General features: G+C 43.9%; 1 non-coding gene across 1 annotated transcript; it reads right to left on the reverse strand.

The window, feature by feature from the left end:
• Window positions 1-3,599: 3,599 nt before the first annotated feature.
• Window positions 3,600-3,673, reverse strand: TRNAF-GAA (transfer RNA phenylalanine (anticodon GAA)). Its single transcript has one exon. It is a non-coding gene; the product is annotated as a tRNA-Phe (tRNA).
• Window positions 3,674-5,431: the final 1,758 nt, after the last annotated feature.

Raw genomic sequence — 5,431 nt, forward strand, 5'->3', positions numbered from 1 at the left:
ATCAGAATCGTATTACTGCTTCCCAGAGAAGAACAGGTTTAACTGATGCTGTTCAAACAGGTATAGAATATTTCAATGGGGTATAGTATAGCGCTTGGTGTCATGGACTTTTAATTCATGGGAGGTAGTATGGGTTCCGTTTTAGGTAAGAAGATCACTCGCTTAATTGAATATGCCACGGATAAGTCTTTGCTAATAATCATTGTCTGTGCTTTCGAAGGGGCACGTATGCAAGAAGGGACGTTGAGCCTAATGCAAATGGCCGAGATTTCCGCCGCGCCGGCCGTCAAGCCGTTCTACAGATCCATCAAGTTCAGAGAAGATTATTCTATATATCAGTTCCCACCTATCTAACTACGAGTGGTGCTACTGCTAGTTTTGGTATGTTAGGGACATAATTATCGCTGAGTCCGAGGCATACATAGCATCTGCTGGGAAAAGGGTAATTGAATAAACGTTACGTCAAAAGATATCGGAAGCTTATCCTTCAGGGTAGGCGAAGCGTCATCCGTGCAGTCCCGGGGAAGTACTGGACCAATGGGATTTCTAAAGGACCAATCCTAGTACAGGGTGGTAGCGATTCCCATAGAGATCAATAAAAATGAGTTTTCTTTTGCAAAGCAAAAAGCACTAAGGGTCATATGATCATCTTATTGAGAAGAAAAGCAAAAAGCACTAAGGGTTATATGACCATCTTATTGAGAAGAAAAGCAAAAAGCTATAAATACAAGAAAAGAAGGGAATCTCACGAAACAGATTAGATAAAACATGGACATTATCAAAAAGTTTACAGAACGAACTGGAAAGAATACAGAACAAATTGGAAAGATTACAGCAGGCAGGCAGGCAGGCAGGCAGGCAGTTTGACGAAGACATTATCATAAACTTAGTTCGTTTACAGAATGAATTGCACGAGGATTCATCATGGCGATTCTTCGAGAGAACGACGCGGAGCTGTTACCGTTCTTTTCCGTAAAAACTTTTCTTCTGTTCTTGTCATTTTCGATCCTATAATACTTCGGGGCAGGGTCCGCCCCCGAAATTTAGTTGTATCAACCTAACCTTCTGCGCTAAACTAAATTAGAGCAACGAAAGTTGGTTGCTTTAGGCGAGCAACCTTGCCTTATTCTCTATCGGAGCGGGTCTTCCCCCGACAGCAAGCAATTGTCCGTCGCATACATAAATGAATATCGATATTACCACAAAATACAAAAAAGAAAAGAAGAATGCAATGAAATTGCTGATATTGTCCAAATAAAAAAAAGCACTAAGGCATATTTGGTTTGGTCATCTTTAGAGAATAATTCAGCTGGCAGTAGCTGAACTTTACCTAGTTGGTTGCTTTAGGGGATTAATTCCCTTATTCTCTATCGGAGCGGGTCTTCCCCCGAGAGCAAATGTCCGCCCCCTTTCCCCTCCGAGATTATGAGAAATGTTTCCCTTGCAAATATCAAGAAATTGAGTTGGTCGGCTCCTCCCAGGGCGGGCGGGGTCCATCTCCATCATCTGCAACACAAGAGAAGATCTCATATCTCTCTTCAACGGTGCTCCTGTCTCGTCTAAGGTAAGTCCTATAACCACCAAACCTTGTGCTCTCCCCTTCGCTATCACGTCTCTGTATCCTTTAGAGCGTATAGAATCCTCCAACATGTCACCAAACAAAATGTAGGTCAGGGGCTCTATAAAAATAGGATTGCTATCGCTGCCGCTTCTTCCTATAATAAGAGTTAGGGTGTACGTAAAGTTTAGGAAATGTCGGCTTAACGTTTTGCAAATTCAGAGGCGGCTCAAGTAACAAGAGTCAAAGAATGTATATGATACTAACCGTACATTTTTTTTGTTGGTGGCTCAGCGCGCGCTGTTAACCGCTTCATCCGCGATTGGTCTACGGTTCAAATCCTGCTTCCGCGGATGAAGCGGGGAGATTTACCCATTTCCGGAAGAAGCCGGCCGAAGAAAAGAAGCGGTTTTCATCATGCGGAAGCGGAAGCGGAAGCGGAAGCGGAAGCGGAAGCGGAAGAAGCGGTTGTCTTTCACTCATATGCCAAATCAAATCACGTTGGACTATAGCCCATCAATCAGTGAAGAATGAACTATCGTGCTTATTTCAAGCAAGCTCCAATAATTGATGAAAGAACCCATAGGTTGGTTTCCCGAGTCACGCATCGCAATATACTGGGCTTTCTAGTTCGGGGTTTAGCGATTTGCAATGTAACTTTTTGGGAATTCGTTTTGGCGTGGGTTACTGGACATGCTAGTTTGATGTATCCCATTCGATATCTTCGAACCCGAGAGTCGGTAAACTTGACTCCACAATGCTTACGAGAATTGGAATATTCTTCTTCATTATCGACAGATCGGTAGTTTCCGCCCCCGAATATTCTTTCACGAAATGAACCATCTTTCTCTGGTTTATGAGTCTTGTAATGCAACGTAGAAGGTTAATCAACTTGCCCAGGTCTCCATTCCATTAGGTAACTCTCTTTCGGCCCAACTGCGAATCTGTTCAGGAGAGGACAGTCCATCGTAAACAGCCATCCTTGATTATTCACGATGATCTTTCTAAACAAGCCCAAGCTTATCGACAAATCTCTCTGTTACTAAGAAGACCATCTAGCAAGAAGCATATCCGGGAGATGTTTTTCATTTACATTCTTGTCTTTTGGAAAGAGCGGCTAAATCAAGTCTCCAATTAGGTGAAGGTAGTATGACGGCTCTATCCATTGTTGCGGAAATGGAAGGGAAGAGAAAGCTTGTTCGCTTAAAGACTTCTATAAAGGGATATAAAGGGCGGGCAACCGAGACTTCTATTTACCCTTTTCTTAGCCTGACAAAACGCACTTCAGGAAAGGGGAATTGACCTTTCAAACCTCCCTTCCGCCGCGAAGGCGCTTTAGCGTAGTGACCTCCCTTCCTTCCCTCCAATAAATCCCTTTATAAATAGAAAAAGGTGGAATTTCATACTCTAATAGTAAGAATAAGTGTTCAGTAGGATCAAAACCACGAGCAAAAAGAAAGCGCACAGAAGCCTTGAGAGGAAAGGAAAGGAAAGGAAAGGAAAGGAAAGGAAAGGAAAGGAAAGGAAAGGAAAGGCGGTATCCTTGAGTAAAGGCGGAGAGTAGGTGCGAGCATTGAAGCTCAGGTTGGAACAAGAACTGGTCTTATTCTTTGTCGTCTTTCGGAGTATAGAAAGTTCGCGAAAGAGAGCCAATCCCTGATTACGTGTTTATAAAGAAACGGGGTACCGTCGTGCGTGGGGAGAATGCCGCCCGCCCTTCCGCGACGCTTACGTCTCCAATTAAGATCCCGCGTGCGTACAGGGAAGGGAAGGGAAGGGAAGGGAAGGGAAATCTGAAAAACAAATATTACCCAAAAACCTATCCACAGGGGGCAGGCTGTCCACCACACTTTACGCGAAATTTCCATAATTTGGTTTTGCGCTATTCTCGAGCCACTCGTCCGGAGCAGGTAGGCCACACCATTTGCTCAGGGTTGGTGCTAAGATCGGACAGATAGAGAGCTCTGTGGCTCTAGCTCAAAGAGGTTTCGGGTTTTAGTTGCATCTAGCGCATAATTGAGATTTGAACCTAATAATTCGCTGTTTAGGAGTGGATTTGAACCACTGACCCAAGGATTTTCAGTCCTTTGCTCTAACCAACTGAGCTACCTAAACCATGAGAGGAGTCACTACCAACTATTACTACGTCGTCATTGCCCTCTTTGGTCAGAGAAGTAGCCAATTTCTTTTGCATCTCTTAGTGATTGGAGATCGTATGCGCTACGCAGGCCATCTTCAGTAATGTTTTTTGGTTGATTGAGGGCCGTCTGACTTTACCGTAGCCGATAAGTAGCGTTAATCGTCTTCATCGCGCTGATGAAGCAGCGGGTTCATCCACCACCTTGGTTCTTCCCCGCAAGCAACTTCCGCCGTATTATCCATAGCTGTTCATCAAGAAGGCCTAGAGTTAGTTTTCCGATAAGATTCAAGCTACAATTTCAAACAGCACCTTTTCTTCATGAAGCGCAAGAAAACTGCACTGCGGAAGAAGAAGAAGCGGTAAAAAGTGTAATATAAATGGCTACCAAAGTTCTTCTTTTGAACTTTCAAGAAGGCCTGAATATTCATGGATTATTATACGATAATCTTTAATGCGGCTCAGATTGCGGAAAGAATTGAATGCTGGAATTTCGAAATTCCGTTGGTAAAATTCAGAAGGATCATGCAAGAAGGCAATATCATCTTCTGGCCATAATCTGCGAATCCAGCAAAGCAAAGCAAAGCAGCACTTTTCTTTTCACTTTAAACCGAGCCGGCGGCAATCTTGATGAATCACTGGCAAGAAGATGCTTTGCACTTTTCTTTCCACTTTAAAGCAGCAATCTTTGAACTCGGAAATGGCACTTTTCCCTGCAAGCCTGAAACGCACGCCTTCCCCAAAAGAAAAGCGGAACCACCTAACGAGTATTTTAAACAGCAAGCATGATGAACCGGCATGTTCATCAAACCAAACAGGTTCTTCATGCATGCATGAAGGCCTTCATGATGATGAAAACCGCTTCATTGGAATGTCACCGTCTCATTGACAACACGAATGATAACGAATTGACAATATGAATAGTCACGTTAGTTTCCCATTCTTAAGCATGGATTATTATACAATAATCTTCATTTGCTTTTTTACTGTTGACAACATGTAGTGCGGGGGCAGGGTTTGAACCCGCAGTCTTCAGGTCATGAGCCTGACGAGTTGGCCATTTACTCCACCCCGCAAGCAAGCAAGCAATTGATCTCTCTCTAGCGAATCGGAATTTATTTTAGAAAAAAAGAAGCCAGAAAATAGATTGCCATAGCCATGGGTTCAAACCTTTCCCCGAAGCTGCCGGCCGAAATCAACCGTTGCCAGTCGTTGTGTCCAACGAAGCTACGCGTAATGACTGTCCCTACCAAAAGACAAACAAACAAAGCATTTCTATAGGAGGTAACTGGGCCAATTCCCGCAAACCACCTATAGGTTAGGTGGCGGTGATCTATCGGCTTGTTCAATTCCCGCCGTTATCCGCTCACCCGCCTAACGCTCCTACAAACAAAAGGGAGGGTCTCCTTAGTAATTACGTGAGGGGGCCTCCTTCCCCATCTCTTGAACTAGACTGAACCAGTTGTTACTGATGATAGAGAACTGGCAATTTTTTAGCGGAACGTAGCCGGATTTTTCTACACCTCTTCACTCAATAGCTTTTACTCCTTGATACCCTCAAGTATGTGTGGTTTGATTTTGTCGGGGAGTTCCTTCTCATATTAAGCGATCTATGTCAAAGGGATCTAGTCCGGGAACCCATTGACCGCCGCGAGGATAACTACAATCTGTCATTCGATAGGGATCAGGGGATATTATAGTTATTTAAGTACCTCGGTAAGCCTAGCGCCGCAATA

This window comes from Azolla caroliniana, unplaced genomic scaffold (genome assembly GCF_043228905.1).
Source record: "Azolla caroliniana isolate FFs.n. ecotype wild unplaced genomic scaffold, voAzoCaro1.0.p SCAF_65, whole genome shotgun sequence".
NCBI classification, from domain to species: Eukaryota; Viridiplantae; Streptophyta; class Polypodiopsida; order Salviniales; family Salviniaceae; genus Azolla; species Azolla caroliniana.